The following is a 19,178-nucleotide window of genomic DNA, read 5'->3' on the forward strand; positions in this document are numbered from 1 at the left end:
TCCTCCCTCCCTCCCTCCCCCCACCAGTTCAACCAGTTACCTAGGACTGGATTGTGACAGTCCCAGTCAAAAGGGAAAAGTTGCAAATGTGAATCGGGGGTTTGTTTCCATGTCAAAATACCTAGAAAACCTGAAACAAATAAAGGTGATTAATATTAGTATTTTTAGCCAGATCTGCTGCTGTCATGTATTGCTGCACAAGTGTACAATAGTTAAGCGGTAAGTCCTGACAGAGATCTGTTCTGCTGGAATATCTTTCTAATGAGGAAACCCAGAACACTCCAAAGAACAGATACTTGAAGTAACCTTGTTTAGAAAAACTTTTGTGGCTGAATGTAGGGCCTGCTTGAATGAAGCTTCTGAAGATGATTTCTTATATCACAAGTCAGTCAGTTTGCCTCTTTGTTTAGAGTGCTGTGAGATGCCTCAGTACAAAGGTCACTTGTGGGTTTAAGAGGACAATAACCCACTCCCAGCTGGAGATCACCCCATTTTTTCTATGGAATATAAGAACTAACTACACTGAAGTGCATGACCTTACAAATCTATTTGTATCCGGATCTCCAAGCATCAGGTATGTTTTTCAACACTGGGCTGGGAATATGTTTGTACAGCACATTGAGAGTGGAGTATCTGTTTGTGATTTCAGTATGACATTAGGTTAAATGTATCCCTTAAAACAATTGGAAAATATAATAGGTTCTGTTTCAGACTTGTGAGATGGTGGATAGTACATAACATTTTGGAATAAAAGCTCATGAAAATCAGTAAATACTGTTACTGACATAATTTTGTTTCTGACATAATTGTCACTGGTTCTATGAGTTAGCAACAGCCAGCTTGTTGATCAGAATTTTGATGTCTATTGAATCAGTGTAAGTTACTGTAAACAAGGCTCTGGGTTTACAAAAATTGCTTCTCCAGATGAGAACAGTCAGTTCTCTCAGTCTGTGACTTGGGACTGAAAACAAATAGTTACATATTTAGGATTTCTTTTTAAATAAGAATATAAAAATATCAAATAGACGTGTTTTATTTTTCCTTATTTTTTAGAACATAAGTTAAGTCGTATCTCTTACCATCTGATACTCCCCTCCCAAATAGTTTCCTTCTCTCCAGCATTCCTTAATGCGCCATACTTCCTGCCCTTCCTCTCAACTCAGGGTTTGTCTACACTTGAAAGTTAATTTGGATTAAGATAGAGTGTGAATTTAAAGTGCATGAACAACTGTGTGTGTGTGTGCACTCTTATTCCATAATAAGACTGATTTATTCCAGTTTAGCTTAATCCACTTAGAAAGTGGAGTAAATGAATAGCTATTTTGGAATAGCTCCATGTGTAGACAAGCTTTCAGCCAGATCTCTCTACCAGAATTTCCATCTATCCATTCCTCAACAGAGGGCCTGTGTGTACTGGAGATATTAGTACTGGAGTGGCTACACTGGTCAAACCCCCAAGGTAGAAATGTTTTTAAACTAGAGTAAGTAATACTGGTGCCAGGCCCATTTTACACTAATGCAGCACACCTATCTTGGGATTTGCACTGATGTAACAACTTTGGTACAAATATCCACAGCATAGATTGTGCTCTGAAGATCTATCAGCCCTCTGTATTCCCCCTCTGTTCCAGTTAGCTTGGAGTCTGTGAGCCTGATTCTGAGTTACATTAAGGGCCTTCTTACATTTGGACTGACAGTGTATAGGAGTCTTAAAGCGGGACAAGATGTAATTTGCATCTACTTTAAAGCAGTGTAAAAGGGTACATAATGTAAATGAGAATTCAGGCTTGTCTCTCTTACACTTCAGGTCTTTCCATTTTTCTTTTTCTTGCTCTACCTCATACCTCCCTAACTGAATGAAGATCTGGGCGGTCCTCTCCTTCCGTCTCCACCTTGCCCCTTTACTGATATCCAAGTTCATTGTAAATCAACTGAGCTCAGGATCCCACCTTAATTAAACATACCTGGGATACATCTATATTGTAAATGTCTTACCAATATTTGAACACAGCGGCACCAGTGCAACCAGCAGTATAAACTCTGTGGTGGACTGGGCATAGGCAGGTTTAGATGATACGGTAGTGAAATCCCATGCACTGAGTCTACACTATTCGTAGCACCACTGCTCAAAAACTAGTATGAAATTCCCTAGGGTAGACAAGGTCCAAGTACCACACTCGCTCTGGAATTCCTAGCAGAACTGCTACCCTTTACTTTATATAGATAGGGTATCTGAAGCAAACGGAGTGGTTTACTTCTTTGCATGTTATTACCCAAAATTCCCTTCCATCCCAGAACTGTTTCATAACAGTGCTGTTTGTTCTCTTGGGAACAAACTGAAAGATCTGTGCTTGCTTTTGGATGGAGAGAGTTCCTTACTATGTGTTGTGTAAGCCAAATTTGTGGCAGGCTTTTTCCTACTTTTTAGCCTCCAAACCTTTATCATTTGTATTGTCTGTACCTGTGTGGAGAGTGTATATGTTATAGGGAAGGGAACCTCTGTTTACACAAATATTCTGTCAAAGAATAATTGTGTACTTTTGAGGGAGACCTCTAGTTGTATTTGCATGTAATGAATTATTTGCTTATCAAATGCAGCAATCTGAGTCAGACAGTAAACTGAAATGATCTGTACAACAAATCTTAAAATCATTATAGGTCTTTAAAATGTCACAAAGATTCAAAGTGAAAGCGGCCAATTTGCCTGGTAAATTAGCTGCAGTCAAGAACGTGTTACCTTCAGTAGCTTGTCTAAGTCTCAGCACTGTCATGGCTTCATTGCCTCAAATGTCACTTAAAGTAAGAGTAGTTTTTATAACTACACATAAAGGCAGGATGGCTTAATGAAGATGATTTCTTCATGTGTCAGAATGACCCCTTTGTTTCTCATCTGACTCTTTTGTTGCCTGCAGCTAATCTGCTTTTGGGTTATCAGATCCAGGGATCTGACAGTGCTGATTCTAGCAATGGCATTCATCTGGAATGCTGCCTTTTGTTTACTGGTTTTACCAGGCCTCAAATGCTTTCTTTGGTCATCTGGTGTCTCCACTAATGTGATTTGCACTCTCACGCTCTGCAGGTAGTCACGAGGTTTTATATGGGAATTAGACTATGGCCTGCCACCCTGGTTGCTAATGAATCCACAGGGTAGTCTGTTTTTGTTTTGCTTCCAACTTTCTTTTAAAAGACAAACTATATTCTGTTTGTGTTTTTATAATCTTCTCCTCATTGCTTTGGACTTTAACTTTTAGAGTAGATTTACCAGCTGTGTTGTAAGAAACGTAGTAAATTCCATTTCTTATAGAGCCATTTACTTTTGGTTCAAGGCTTATAAATGTATACAGAAAGATATACTGCTACTTTTAGATCTTCAGAGTTTCTTTATAACTATCATTTGTTTTAACAATAAATATCCCTCATACTTTTGGATATCTGATTATAATACTGGGAGATGGATCACTTAAAAAAAAAAGAATGTTGTATATCTAGACTAGAAAAGTGAATCTGTATAATACATAAGGAAATGGAAGTGTTTTAATAATTAGGTTGCAACTGAAGTCTTAGCATTCCATAAGCACATTTCAGGAAAGAGTAAAGTAAATATAAATAAATTTATATTGTTGTGCTAGGTTATGATCTTGAACCACCATAGACAAAAGAAGACAGCTGAGGGTAAACACAAGTATGGTTGGGTAATAATGGGCAAAAGTACTAAGCTTTTTATTTATTGTAATAGTGGGGAAAAATTACTAGTGATTTTCTTTGTGGTTTGCTTAATTTGAAAAGAGAACAGGATTGAACGTAACACCTGAGATTTCATATATATCAAATAGCAGATAGCAGATGTGCATTATGTAATGTTAGTAACTCCCCATCCCCTTCTTTTTCACATTAGGGAAGACAGCAGGCTCTCAAATGCTTAGGCCTGGTCTATACCTAAAACTTAGGTCAATCTAGTTATGTCGCTAGGTAGCTGAGAGATGCAGTTAAGCTGACCTAAGCCCCCATATAGAAATTGCTCTTCCATTGACCTAGCCACCGCCTCTCAAGGGGGCGGATTTACTCTAGCAATAGAAAATTCCTATAGCTTTGCTTCTGTAGAACTTGTAGAATAGATACAGCCTTAGGCAGGGCTGGCTCCAGGCACCAGCTTACCAAGCAGGTGCTTGGGGCGGCCACTTCGGAGAGGGGCGGCACGTCCAGCTGTTCGGCGGCAATTCGGCGGACGGTCCCTCACTCCTGCTCGGAGCGAAGGACCTCCCACCGAATTGCCGCTGCAGATCGCGATCGTGGCTTTTTTTGTTTGTTTGTTTGGCTGCTTGGGGCAGCCAAAACCCTGGAGCCGACCCTGGTCTTAGGTGTTACATTTGGAAGAAGGTCAGATGCTGAAGACAATATGGAGTCTGAGCCTACAAACCCTCACTCAGTCCCATTGATTTGAATGAAGCTACTAGAGTGATTAGGAGTTTTCAGGAGTAGGCCTACAAGTATGTAGAGGCTAGGACATGACTCCAAAGTACATCATGAGCACAATGTGGATAGTTTTAACTACCACCTTCATAATTTTAATTTTTCTCTTGATATATAGTATAATATTTACATTTTTTTTTCTGAACACAGAACTTTAAATGTTTTCACGATTAAAGACTGAGCATAACTGAGTGAACTGCATAAAGGGTATAGAACAGGCGTGGCCAAACTGCAGCTCGTGAACCTCGTGTGGCTTTTTTACAGTTAGTGCGGCTCGCTGAGCCCCCCGCCCATCCCCCATTCTCTACCTACCAGACTGGGGGCGGGAGCTCGGGGCTTCTGCCCTGCAGCAAGGTTGTGGGGTTAGGGGCTTCGGCCCTGCAGGGGGGGGGGGGTCTCAGGGCTTTAGCCCCGCAGGGAGGGATCAGGGCAGAAGCCCTGTGCCCCAGCAGGTGGTGTGTGTGTCTTGTGACTCTCAAACTTCTGAAGATTATTGTATGCGGAGGGTCAGTAAGTTTGGCCACCCCTGGTATGGAATCTTTCTTGTGAAAGACTTAGTATATGTAGGAATATAAATTCAACAGTAAGGTGGCAATAAAACTTCCCACTAGCCTAACTTAAATCTTGAGCCATGGTGGCGAGAGCAGCTATAGGGTTTGTTTGTTTTTTCTTTCTGCTTGTGTCTTTTTAGATTGAAAAATTTGAGATATCCATTTAAAAAAAAACCCCACCCTCAAAATCCAAAACTTTGTGCAAACAAATGGTCCTTTCTTACTCAAGGAACAAAATAATACAATAATGAACAATAAAAATAGGAGTTTGTTCTCTGACGGGCCAGTCCTGTACCATTTAAATAAGTGGAAGTTTTGCCATTGACTTTAGTGGTATAAGATCTGGTTTTTAAAATGGAAGGATATATTGGAAAAAATAAGGGTTGGGGAAGTGTCATTCATAACCGACAGAATTTGTCCTTGATAGTTTGCCATATTTTTTATGCATCACAATTGACGACAGGAGCTGGAATTTCTGATCAAAGAATAGCAGCAACATTGTTCAGTGTTTGTTTTACTGAAGAAAAATGTTACTGTGTAAAGAATGCAGTTACAGGATGTATTTAATAATGAGGGTAGAACATATAAACTAAGAATAAATCGATTGAGTCATAGTGGCCTGACAGCTGCATAGAAGGTCCTTGTGACCTAGAGGTTTGTGACCCATGAAATTCCCACTTTCCTTGGAATAGGTAATCTATATTGAAATGCAGAAGTTTGAGAAATGCTTTGAAAGTTACATATTGCGTGGCCTGAAGCATCAAGTAAAAGTATAATTGGGATATGAATATTAAGTTGAAAGTGTATTATGCTAGTTGATGTTATGGTGGGGCTGGATTCTGACTTCACATAGGTGTTACACCAGTGTAATTCCATGACTTCAGTGAAGCAACAACCGATTCTCAGATGTGTGAGATCAGAATAAGGCCCATTATTTTTGTAGTCAAACTGCATGCTAAAATAATATAAACTTCAAACATGGTGGTTCATCCTGATGCTTGATTGCTTTTTGACTTTATTTTATGAGCTTGTGTGCCAAGGAGTTGAACCCAAAATTTTGCTTTATAAGTAGTTTGTGCATCTGACTGAAAGAGACAAATTATGCAAGTAAGGGCTTGAGTCAGAGTTGTTTATAAAATGGTATATATCCAAGGCTACGGGATTTTTCTTCTTAAGTTGGCAGACAGTCCAGAGGCCAAAAGGAAGATAAATCACAACTGGCCCCCTCTCTCATTTTTGAAATGGTTCAACCCTGGGGTTTAGCTGAAGGACTTAAGGAGTTTTTGAAGTGCAAATGGGTTGGTGAAGGGTAAACCTTTTCAGAGTTTCATTTTGATGGATTTTTTTTTCTGTGTGGATTTCTGGCACCGGCTGTGATCTGGGAAGGCCGAGGTTTTTTTGTTTTGTTTTTGATCAATCAAGCAAGAAGAACTTGCCATGGGGGCGTACATTCTCTGCATGCATATTGATCCTATTGTGTTTAAAAGTATTTAATTTAATCAAGGCTTTTTGAAACCCTCCCCAATAAGACTTGCATTAATGGAGCTGTCATTTCAAGGTCATGCTTCAGTGTCAGTAATTAGTATTAATGACAAAAGTTACCTGTAAGTGAAATGTTGTTAGCTGTTACATTTACTTCTTATTAGGTTGTTGGGCTAATTAGGGTGAGATCAGGTTTTTAAATAAATGCATTTTTTAAATGTTCTGTGTGACTAAAAATGGTGCACTGTCCTCAGGTTAGAGATTAAGACTATCTTGATTGTTTTCAAGGCATCTTTTCAGTGGTATTGGCTCAAGTCAGCTATTGTTGTAAAGCACATTATTCATTTTACAATTGAGATTTTGCAGTATAACTAGGGAAACATATCTAACCCCCTTTTTTAACTCAGACATGTTTTAATATGAAATGTATATTTGAAGAGAAGTTACCCAAAAGTGCAAACTACCTGTGCCTTCCATCAGTTTCACTTGAGCTAAGGGAGGACAACTTACTCAGTGGCTCTTAATATATAACTGATTATTTCCCCCAACTAATACATTTTACCTATATGATGTGTAAAATTAAAACTTATGAACTATAGCTAGTTCTTTGTCGGTAAATAGGTTGCCAAGTAAAATATTCTAAAAATTGTGAATGTGTGTAATACAAGCATGCACTGGAATGAAAAATAATTTGAAGTTTTATAAGTGGCTCATTGGCCATAAAGCCACTAAAATAAATTATGAACAAGCAAACCACTTCCACCCCCCCACACGCCCTCCCAGTGTTCTCTGTTTTTTGCAATAGGTTTGTCCCAATGTTTATTTTGTCAAGGTGGATGTGAGCTGCAAAATTCAGATTTGGATTTCACACACCCCAATATTCAGTGGTGTTTGGTTCCAGATATTTGGTTTGACCTGTCATGCACAGTTTTGGATTCCCCCATTCTAGTCTCCTCCTTCTTCTTCCAGATAAAATGTCTGCAGAGTTCACTGCTGGGGTTTTGGGTTCAGTTCTATTGCTATTATTTATGACCATCTGTGTCTTTTTACACAATCTTTAAAATAAGTAATTTGGAAAAAATGGATGGCTTCTACAAAATTGTGATAAATGGCAAAATTGGAACCCAGTTCAGAGAGGGGATGCTACTCCACTGCATTTCTCCCCATTTCTTCCACATATTGGGACACTCCTCCTCTTCCCCTCCCCTGCCGAGAGCTCTGCCTGGATCAAGATCTGTATGAGCTGTGGTGTAGATTGGGCAGGCCAGCGGGGTAAGACAACTGCATGGTTTATTCCATGCAGCCCCCTCCCCATCACACACACCAAAATGAAGTTTTTCTGCAAAGTTCCTCCTTACAAGGGAGCACTCAGTTGAAAGTAAGGCATTGGCCAACAATGGAAGTCTTGGCAACATGGCTCAATGGCACAAATCGGGGGGTGGAGGGAGCAGGGATCTTGGAGAGGATGTGGGAGCATGTGGGAAGGCAAATCCCACCATCAATGGACCTACTTGGGAGGAATTCTGTGAGGTGATAATCATTGGGTCTTCCTGCTCTTTGGGGTTCTGGACCATGGTTTTTACTGAAGAAAGACAATCTGGTCCTTTTGTTATTTAACTTTCCATACTTTGGATGCTCTTAATATGAAGAAATGAAACCATATTACATGGCACCCTATGTAGAAATGATTATTTATATTAGAGCTTGGGGTACCGAGGGCCCAATCCCGTATCAGGATCTGCTAATGTGGACCTTTGCATCTGCTGAAGTCAAAGGGACGCTGTATAAGTGTAGGGGGCTGTGCTTGGTGGATCCTGAGGCAGGGTCAGAGCCTAAGGGCAGGTCTATACTTAAAACCCTGCAGTGGCAGCTGTGCTGCTGTAGCGCTTCAGTGAAGACACTACTACACTGACAGGAGAGCATCTCCCGTCGGCATAGTTAATCCACCTCCGCGAGAGGCATGTTGACAGGAGAGGACCTCCCATCAACATAGCGCTGTCACCAGCGGGGGGGACGGTTAGGTCAGTTATAATTACGTTGCTCAGGGGTGTGGATTTTTCACACCCCTGAGCGACATAGTTATATCAATATGAATTTGTAGTGTAGACCTGGCCTAAGAATGTAGAATTTCCCAAGCATGACTCCAGTATTTATATAAAAAATAACAACAAAAGCCTCCCAACACATTGGGGAGGATGTATCTGATGGTATCTGTTTTATAAAATCTTGTTTTTTGCTCATTTAAAAAAAATTGAGCTATGTTTGGCATGAAGCAAATTGCATCTGACAATTGAATTTATGGCAGTGTTTTGTGTTCAGCTTTTTTATTGTTTTCTCTTTACAGACAGCGTACCAATTGTAAATTGCCATACGACTAATAAATATGGTAAAGAAGTGCATATTGTGATAACATCTAATTTTTTCTCATGAGTTACTATTGATCACAAGATGTTGGGTTAATTGAGCCCCTGTCTTGATCTTTGTTCTGTTGCTATATGGTTTTTGTCTATAATACTCATGTGACCTCAGTAATTTTGTATTCTGCAGTCAAGGTTATTTGCCATTACTGGGTGAAAACTGAACATAAGATGCTTTTTAAAACCTTGATGCAAAGAAGGAAAAGATTTCCTTGCCTCCACACCATCCCTTTCATCAGAGAGGAAAGATTGAGTGTTCATGTCATCTCTCTCATTAGTTTGTGGCTGGAAGACGTTAATATAACCTTTTTGTTGTTGTTGCAGAAGAGTTTTATAGCACCCCCCAGAATTGTTTTTATTTTTTCTCCTGAATTATAGTTTGTGTAGTGAATGCTGTGCTTATTTGATGAGTCAAATGTTTATATTCCAGATTGAAATGGCAAGATACATTACGGTCTGTCTTAGGAAATATCTCTTAAAATAACTATTCTTTGCTATTTTAATTGAAAAATCTGTGCTAAAATGTGCAGGGAAACTGAGTTAAAATGTTGCTGAGCTGTGGTGTTGAACTGTAGTTAGGGTGACCAGATGTCCCGATTTTTATATGGACAGCCCCGATATTCGGGACTTTTTCTTATATAGGCGCCTATTTCCCCCACACTCTGTCCCGATTTTTCATACTTGCTATCTGAGCACCCTAACTGTAGTAAACATGAGTTATTTGTGAACCACATATTTAATATTTCTGGGATTAAAATAGTTACTTGAAGAAGCAGCTCAATCTCTGTCTCACATACGCGCGCTTCCTGTGCCTGTGAATTTTCCCCAGAACACAAGTTCCATAAAGATAAAAATTCCCACAGAATTTAATTCATAGATGACTTGTCTGTAGAAATTTTAAACCATCCTGTAAAATTTAATTACCAAATAATTGTGTTCTTGCTATAGAACTCACTAGCATGAGTTCTATACATTTAAAAATTGTATAGAAAAACCATCATTCTCTATTAAATTTTGTATAGCTTTTAGAGCAATTTATATGGAATCCTATCTAGTTCCTGTTTAAATCTATTAGTTTCATCCCAGTTAAATGTTACAGGACTCTTCCATAAGAGTAAATAGTGAAAAGGCCATCGACAACAACAACGGGGGGGTGAGGGGGAAGCACTCTTTTGTGCCTTTGATTGTGTCAGATTCCGTTTCTTTGCAGTCATTTTCTTTTTCACTTGAGAGGGGTTTATGGTGCAGTGTCCGTCAGGACAACCCCATCTTAAAGTTGCAGTTGTATTTCTCTCTTGAGTTTGTAGAGGTGATGTTATCTTTTGTTCACTCAGCAGTATGGTCATTCCTAAGAGCATCTGTCACTTGAGGCATTATAAGATGGATGGGTCTCAAGTGAACTGCTGGCTGAAGCAAATGGTGAAAATAAGAAAAGACAAGGGGGTTGGGGGCCTTCAGAGATCAGAGAGGACAGACAACAAGGAAACACTGTTAAAAATCAAGAGTAAGCCAAGCAATACTAGAAGAAAGAATCAAGATTGATCACATGTTGTCATATTCTAAGTGTCTTGGAAACTAAGATTCTTCTATGGCTGGAATGATGCGAGGAAGTCTTCTATATCATGGTAAACATTTATTTGCTTGGCTTTTAGATTTTATTTGGACATGGGGGATAGTCAGAACAGTGTGGTGGATTATCAGGAATAAATTGTGCTTTTTGTTATAGGTTTCATTCTAACTTTAGGAGAAATTTTAATTTTGCAATACTCAAAACAACATAAAAACACCCTGCCCTCCTCCAAAAAACCCCCCAGCACATGCTGGTGACACTATTTTGTTTATTTTGGTGTGTCTGCCTATACTGGATGTGTGTACATGTATCAATCCCACCCCCTCCCCTCCGTTCTGTTATACTGAATGCTAATTTCATTTTGTGCAACAGCAGTAATCCAAAACCAAGAATATCAATAATTCTGTTTTTGGAGATGCAGATGAAGCTGTTGAATAAGCAGATTGCATCTTATAGTGTTTAATGTAAAAAGGAAACCGTTATAATACAAGTTCTCTGACTTAGTTGGACTAATTAGGTTTGACATTTTGAACTGAAAATGAAAAATGATTATATTTTTTTAAAGCAGCAAAGGTCCCAGTTTGAAGATCCAGTCAGATAAGGACAAAATGAGTTTTTACTTACAGAGGAGCCAGTATATGACAAGGAGTGGGGAGGGATCTAGGGGGATGTTGGCTTGAAAAATGATTTTGTCACATTGTTTGGCGTTGGTCCATGAGGGGAAGCACGGGTTGAAAGGCGAAGAAATTAAGATGATTAGAAGCTTTAAAGCTTCACAAATGGTAGAGTATCTCCCTTCTCAATGGGTGTAAATAATAGATGAAAGACTAAGAGTGACAACAAAGGATCAGGGCATTTAAGAGGATGTGTGCAGCCTGAATAGAGGTCTGTGGCCTAGGGCCAAAGGTCTTAGCTTTGGGTGTAATTAGAAGAAAATACAAAAATGTCATTACTAGCAGGTGAAATGTTCAGCACGTGGCCAAAAAATAGCAATTTCAGACCTGAGAGCTGTTCGAATTGGATTATGGGCCTGTTAAAAATCATGAAATTCTTTGCGGAGTCTTATGGTTTGGTCAGAAATGATGTGGTTTAATCTTATTGACCATCTGTGATAGACTTACTGTTTGTAGCATGGTGAGGTAGTGCAGCTCAGAGTAAGAACTATAGTTCAGGGGAATGTGTAGGATTTTTTTGTGTTGCAGTGAAACACATTTCTCCTGATTAAAATAAGAAATATCAGGTATAGCATTTTGATCTTTAACAGCCCATTCCTTTTTTAAGATTGTGGAAGAGAAGAAGAAACTCAATTATATTGCTGGGGAAACCTTTTATTTAATTTCAGAGAGATGTTTTTGTATTATCAATGTGCTTTCTAAAATCATTTTATACGTTACCTGACAATATTGGGCCAAGTTATGTCATCCGCTTTAAGCAGAATATCCCACTTGCAACCAGTTAGGAAAGTTCTCCTTTAAAATCCGTTGGCACAGTGTGGCCCATTATTGTAAAGAAAATGAATTGTCTGGAGTGACTAGGAAGCACTTGTGTGTGAAATATAAGCCAGTCAACAAGAAGTCTATTTAAGGCTTTCTCCTCTGATAACAAATCTTACATACTATAATACATGTTTTAGAACATGACATTTTTACTTGCTGTTTGCTACAGCTCTGTTGCCATCCTCTTGGGCATTTTAAGTAAATTTATTTTGTGTTAAATAGAATTTTTGCTGAAATTATCTTTACAGAAGCAGTTTGCGTGTGGGGGAAGGGAGAAATCAGCAATCCATCCTTTGACTTAATTTTTCTCTGGAAATAATTTTTGATCATTACTGTATACCCTAAACAGATATAAAGGTATATTATTAAAAGCAATATGTGTGAAAAGTAATCTCCTTAGGTTATCACTAAGTACCGATTGTTCTCTGCTTGGAGAATTTTCCTTTAAGTGATCATTTCTTGCAGTACTAGGTCCTAATCTGGTTACCATTGCAGTGAGTAGCAAAGTTCCATTTGACCTCAGTGGTGATGGATCCGATCCTTACTCTGCAAAAGGAACTGATTGTCTTTTGTTGTTTAATGGCATAGAAGGAGCCACAGACATACTGCAGAAAGTGCCATATAGATTATATGGCCACTTAAAAAAAAAACCAAAACATTTTTCTTCTTTTTGTCAGCTTGTGCGTAAAGTGAAGAAAGTGCTGTAGGGTCTGTAAACGTATAATTAGGAACAGGATCTATCTGAGAAAATCTCTGTACTGACCAGTTTAGCCATATGTGAACCTTGATAGGCACGTTTTAATGTCGTGTTGAGGCAGGTTTTAATGTCTTGTTGCTAACTGTATAATATGTTGGATCTGAACTGCCATCAATTATTTTGTTTTTTTCCCCCTCATTATTTTGCAGGTGTTTAAGAACTTTAAACGACCTAGATAACGTGGCAGCAGATTTCCCTAAACTCTTAACTACAACCCTTAATCATGAATGCATTTCAAAAAGGTTAAAAGGAATACAAGAAGGTACTGTACTTACCACATTCATTATACAGAATATGTGATGTTTGTTTTTATATCCCTTTGTCTTCAATGTCCACTTTTTAAAATCTGTGTTTTGAGAAATAGGAACTGTAAAAAGCTGTTTTATTTCTGAACTATTGTTATGCACTTATTCCAACCCCCCACCCCAAAATCAATTCACTTAATTAAAAAATGTTCACTAGAAAAAGCTTATCAGTATTGCCAAATATGTTCTTTTCTACATATCAAAAATAGCCTCAACTTTATTATTTTGTTATAATTATGTGATTTCACTGCCATCCTTTGCTTGATGTTTGACCTCATAACTCTGCAAGTTTCCAACTCTGGTAGCCAAATGAACGCTTAGGAAGTTGTGTGCATATATATATTATATGTGTATATACTACACACACACACACACACACACGCTGTATGTTTTTTCTGCAATCTCAGAAGGGTTAAAACAATTTGGATGAAGAATTTGAGTTCTCTAGTTGAATTTTACAGTTTATAAAAATAGATGTGCACTTCCAATTGAGAGCTTCACAGTAGTATTTTCTGATGTTGCTGTGATTGGGAGAGGCTTGACTTATTCAAAATAGGACATTGGACTCCTATAGTTTCTTGTTGTATTTAAATGACCCAGCATTTCCAGGAGGCCAAAGATCTATTCCTGTTTTATGACCTGTTATATCCTTGGGGCAGGAGCTGCACTGAGGCCCAAAGAGCAAGAGGGTCATTGCCACAGTCCAGGTCCTAATTGTTGCTTCATGGTTACCACACAGATACCAAAACCTGCTCTCTGTAACATTGTAGCTGGGAACATCTGGAACATAGTAGTAGTCTGAGAGGAAAAAAAGCCTCTTGCATTTTGTTTCACCAGGTGCTAGGAGGAAGCAATATTAGACTTTTTGATATGGGAGGCAAATTCTGTGGCCCCTGAAGTTAGGCGACAACAATTGAAGAGGTCAAAGGACAGCTGAGTGGGGTCAATGAGACACCATGGGGTGTATTTTGTTACTTAGTAAAAGGAGCAGCATCCTAAAACCTTAAAGGATTCTCTTGAAAATCTATGTTGTGAAAAGGTTTTATGAGTCTGATGGCAAAAAGTGCTGATTTATCTACGGAATGCTTGCTTTTGTCTAAATGAAAGGATAATCCTTACCAAATGTTGTCAGCTATCATAGTGCAGTCATTACAGGTCTGAAAGGACCGTTTAAGTGTACTTTGGCTTCCCAAATGATTATCATTGTAATGTTTCTTTGTCTGTCTGAAAAGAATTCGGAACTATTTATTTTCTGAGCTTTTCTCCGTTGATATCAAAGTTAACACAGTGAGCAAAATATTTGAAAAAGCTGAAAGAAAATTTTTTATTAATAAACTAAAGATTTCTATTCCTTAGGGAGGTTTCTTATCTTCTGTAAATTCTCTCTGTGTTTCTTCTAAGAGGAAAATCTTAAATTACCATCATATAGTCTAGTCTAAACTGTAGCTGATTTTAATCCATTAATACTTGTTCAGTGAATGTTTAAACTTGTTAAACTAAGCTTTTATTTGTTTGTTTAATTTGTTCTGTGTACTTGAATAAAAGAGAAAAATAGTTTTTGACTAAGGAATGCCTATAATTTATTTGGCATTATCTTTTTTTTTATTATCCACAAGTGATTAATTCTCAACACTTTTCACTGAAGCAGATAGGAAATCAATGTCAGAGTCAAGACCTTGTAAAATATAAGAAAAGAAAATGTAGTAAAGGTTGCCCTCTTTACAGGGAAGGAGGTGGAGGAAAGTGTACCATATATGCATGTGGTAGAAAAGGGTTTGCCGCAGCTCAGAACCCAAGGACTCAGATTTTGACCCTACCATCTTATACAAGCAATCATAGTCACAGTAGGAAGAAATAGGTGTTCAGGAGATAGGAGGTGATGGTATTGTTGTTATAACAACTATACTGTCTTGATCTTTACAAGAATACAGCAGAAAGAGTGGAGATGAAATAATCTGTGTAGCTGTGAAAGAATAAGAATCAAATAAATATATATAGTTTCATATAGAAAAAAGAAATGCTTGCCTTTTTTGTGAAGCACGGTTGTCCAAAAGGTTTAATTATTAAACTTTTATAAGTAATGTATACAGATGCTTGGCACGATTTATGTCAAGGTTAAGGCACCTTTAAACAAATATCTTGGAAAAGAGTAAACCTACTAAAATGCAAATTGCCTATTAAACACAATCCCTGTTTAAATAACACTTAAGTTTGCTTCAAAACTGGCACATGCTATTAAATTTTCTTGATACTCCATTGTCTCCTGATGAGTTTAGGATGAGATATATGTCTGAGGAGTGTGCAAAGGGGAGGCACAGCAAGTTGGAATGTCAGCCTTCACTTTGATTTTCCAGACCTCCACCAATTAGTGTTGAATTTCTGTACAACAAAATAATGATGAAAAACTAGTCTATAGTAACAGATAAAAAAGTGTTATTTACACAAGAGAGTGGGCTGGATTTTAACATAGAAACTGGATGGACCTGACTTTTCCAGGCTTGTACCAGATTACCAGTGTCTCTAAATACAAAGCTAGAGTCTTACAAATAAATGTATAGGAACTTGTTAAGGAATACATATCCACCCAAGTTCACGTACCTATTTGGAAAGGCATAGATTAGAGAGACTGCACCAGTAGTTGTGCTAAGATCTTTAAAATTGTTTGTGACAATGACACTTAACATATATAAAATGGAGATCATATAGACCTCTGTAAAGTATTTAGCCATCCACTGATGAAAAGTGCTCCATAAGTATAAGGTATTAATTTTTTTAAATGGAGTTTGACCTGCTAGACAGAAAGTTTTTACAGGTAGCATTTATATTCTATTGTGTAAATATGCAAGGTAAAGTATGGTGAGGTATATTTTCTTCCTATTGGATGCTGATATTTAATGGAGGTTTTATCTTCATGAATCAAAGTGTGAATAGAGCCTATGTGTGGGAATTATGACTAAGTGATGCTTGAGTGGCAGCTACATTATGTCTAGATTGTAAATACCATTAAGAAATTTTATTTTTGAGAAAAATGAGTAGAAGACGCACAGCAAAATGTCTAAAGTAAATAATTTAGTCCTGTATAATTTTTTCTTCCTCTCATCTGCAAAACCCAAATGCACTAGTTATCGTAGTGAATGATGACTATTTATAATAGGAACAATACAAGCATTTGAGATTGTTTATTCATTCCTATATTACATAAATTTGTTTGGTTTAATTTTTTAGTTAAAAACTCTCCCTCCCATCATGAACCATTGTATGACATTTTATAGTTTAGAAAACAAATAAAAATCCTGAAAATAATTGTTTGTCTTGGGATTGCTGATGTGGCCTTGCCTAAGAGAGGTAGCACAAATGCAGATGGCTACACTTTTTAAGAAGCTTCCCTGTATTTACTGGTTTAGTTTTAGTTTTGCCTCTGTGTCAGAAAAACTGGTCTCCTGTGACACCTTGGAAGGTTGCACAGTGCCTACTAATGATTTGCATCTTTGATCTCTCACAGCCTCTGGTAGTTCCAGATATTCTTGACAGATTTGTTTATTTTACAGAAGAATTTCTGGTATTTCTGGAAAAAAGAGAAAGTAAAGACTCAGCCTTGACACATGATAAATGCATGTTACATAGAAGAATAAATAAGAAAAAGCCAATAGAAAGAAATCCACAAAACATTCAGCATTTTCTGATGATTTCCACCAGAAAGTAATGAGAGAGAAGGATTTATTTAATAGAAATGAAATGAACCATGTGGCCACTATTACTCAACAGTGTAAGGCTGTTTCACAGAAAATTGCTCATCCAGCATTAACCTTGACATAATTTTGAGTTTAGTGGTTTTTAAGATCTCTGTATACCCATATTTTCTTTGTTTGCTTTATTAGTGCACTATTTTTGGCAAAGAAATGGCCATGAAAACAGATGTCCAATAATTTTATTTTGTTGTTTTGAGCAATGGCTGAATGTGCTTAAAAGACGTGTGATTTGTTAATATGCCTGTTGACTGCAGAAGACTATCACATACTAAAAGTAAAGAACAAAGTGTACTTTTTGTTCTGTTCATTTTTTTTTAATGAAGAATTTTGAAGAAAGATGATGTTTATGCATTTGAAGAGAATTGTCTCTGAACAGTTCTTATTTATAAGCAGTTGAGGATTCAGTCAGAACTGAATTTATAAGAAGTCTGGCACAAACACTTAGCCAAAGATGTGTTTTCTAACTCCCTCAGTGATACTTTTTTGAAGCCTGATTAAAAACAAGGAGAAAAGTATTTATCAGCATTGCATTGTTTTTACACAAGGCTGTAAGGAATTGCTAATAAATTTGCTTACTTTTATCCAAGCCTGTTAGACGTGGCAATTTGATTTCTCTGAGCTGTTTGTATTTTTTTTTTATGTAAAGAATAACTTAGTGGATTTTTTGTTTGTTTGTTTTCAAATTTCTTTTTAGATGGGGAACATGAGAGAACAAACCTCGATTGTGTTTTTGGTAGAATTACACAATTAGCAGATGAAAAGGAGGTGTTAGGTGCAATATGGCCAGTTTGTGCCACACCTCACCTCTGGCCCACTTTGGCCACAAAATTTATCTAATTCTTCCTGGGAGAATAAATAACACCAGTGTAAGAATGATGCTGAAGTGGCATAAAGCCTGATACAGGAGCTCATGTGCCCCACAGCCACACCCTATCTGCTGTCCGCATAGTACGATAAAGCACGTGTGCTTAGAAAAGAATGAGTGTAGTTGAAATACCACTACTCCTGCTGATCCTGGGCTGCATTTTCAGTCCTTTGTGGCTATTACAGACCAGCCAAAGTCTGTAACATAAGGTACGTCTACACTGTATGCCATTGGTGGCAACATATATGCAGTGTTTCTCAAATGTGGCCACCGTGGCCCCATGTAGTCACCAGGGGCTTTTCTTGCGGCCACAGCCTCTTGGGCAGTGATTGGGGGGAGCAGCGGAGCCACAAACAGCAGAGGAGCAGGCAGCCAGTGTGAGTTCCCCACCTTCCCAGGGACAGTGTCGGTCAGGCTTCTGGCTTCAGCTCTGGGGTGGCAGGCTCTGTCCTCCAGCTACACGGCAGCAGGCTGCATCCTACGGTTGTGGGGCTTCGGGCTCTGGCGCCAGTCCCGGGCTCACCACCCCATCGCCCCTGGGCCCCTGCTGTCTCCCTACCCACCTCCCCATCCAAGGCTTAATTTGTCCTCCGGCTTACCAGTTGAGTAAGTCTGTTGTTAAAAGTGGTATTTGTATGTTTGTTAATATCGTTTTTCAGTATCTTCTAGCTATCAAGTCTGCTGCTGTGAGAAGTGATATTAACAAACATACAAATATAATTTTTCACAGAAGCAGACTTACTAACTACCAAGTCATAAAAAGAGCAACCCAAAAAAGCAAAAAACAAAGAACCAACCAAGAACAAAAGACAAGAACATGTAAAGCACCTTATTTGTGTTTCTATTCTCTTTAGATCCAGTAAAGAATACATACCACTGTACATTATTTTTGTTATTAGGTCTGCAAAAAAACCCACATACTGACGCTCCCCGACTTACGTAAGTGTTCCGTTCAGGAACACCTTGCGTAAGTTGAATTTTGCGTAAGTCAGGGACGTATACCCGACAATTCCCCCCTCCCCCCCCCCCCCCCCCAAAAAAAAGCTTACAGAACTTTTTCCGTAAGTGCAGGTTTGCGTAAGTGCAGGTTTGACCCGGGGAGCGTCTGTAAATAAATTACACTGATTGGACCTGTATATGTGCATATTTATTTGTTTTTTTTTCTAAAGTTAATTAAGTATTTTAGGGAAAAGTGTGAGAGCAGCCACCAGCAAGAGTTCATGGCCACTCTGAGGCCACCAAAATTTTTGTTGTGAGAACCCCTGAGGGTATGTGTAGCTACAAGCTGCAGTGAAAAGTGAGCTGCAGCCACATGTGGTGTGTAGCTACATGTGTGCAGGGAAAGGCTCTGGCAGCCCCCTGCTGTCAGAGCTGTTCCCCACTGCAGCAGGGAAAGGCTCCATCAACACGGAGCTGCAGGAGCCTTTCCCTACTGTCTCCCCTCAGTCAGAGCCTTTCCCTGCTACTGGAGCCTTTTACTTCAGAGGGGAAGGACTCCGCCAGTGGGGAAACAACA

General features: G+C 38.5%; 1 protein-coding gene across 1 annotated transcript in view; it reads left to right on the forward strand.

Annotated features, from left to right (window-relative positions):
- Window positions 1-19,178, forward strand: part of GREB1L (GREB1 like retinoic acid receptor coactivator) — a 237,564-nt gene that overhangs the window by 72,353 nt on the left and 146,033 nt on the right. The window contains exon 2 of the mRNA XM_024206494.1: window positions 12,893-13,005. The gene's annotated coding sequence lies outside the window, so the exon portion shown is untranslated. The remainder of the gene's footprint in view (window positions 1-12,892; window positions 13,006-19,178) is intronic.

The sequence above is a fragment of the Terrapene carolina genome, unplaced genomic scaffold (assembly GCF_002925995.2).
Source record: "Terrapene carolina triunguis isolate 2854851 unplaced genomic scaffold, T_m_triunguis-2.0 Scaffold58, whole genome shotgun sequence".
Classification (NCBI taxonomy): domain Eukaryota; kingdom Metazoa; phylum Chordata; order Testudines; family Emydidae; genus Terrapene; species Terrapene triunguis.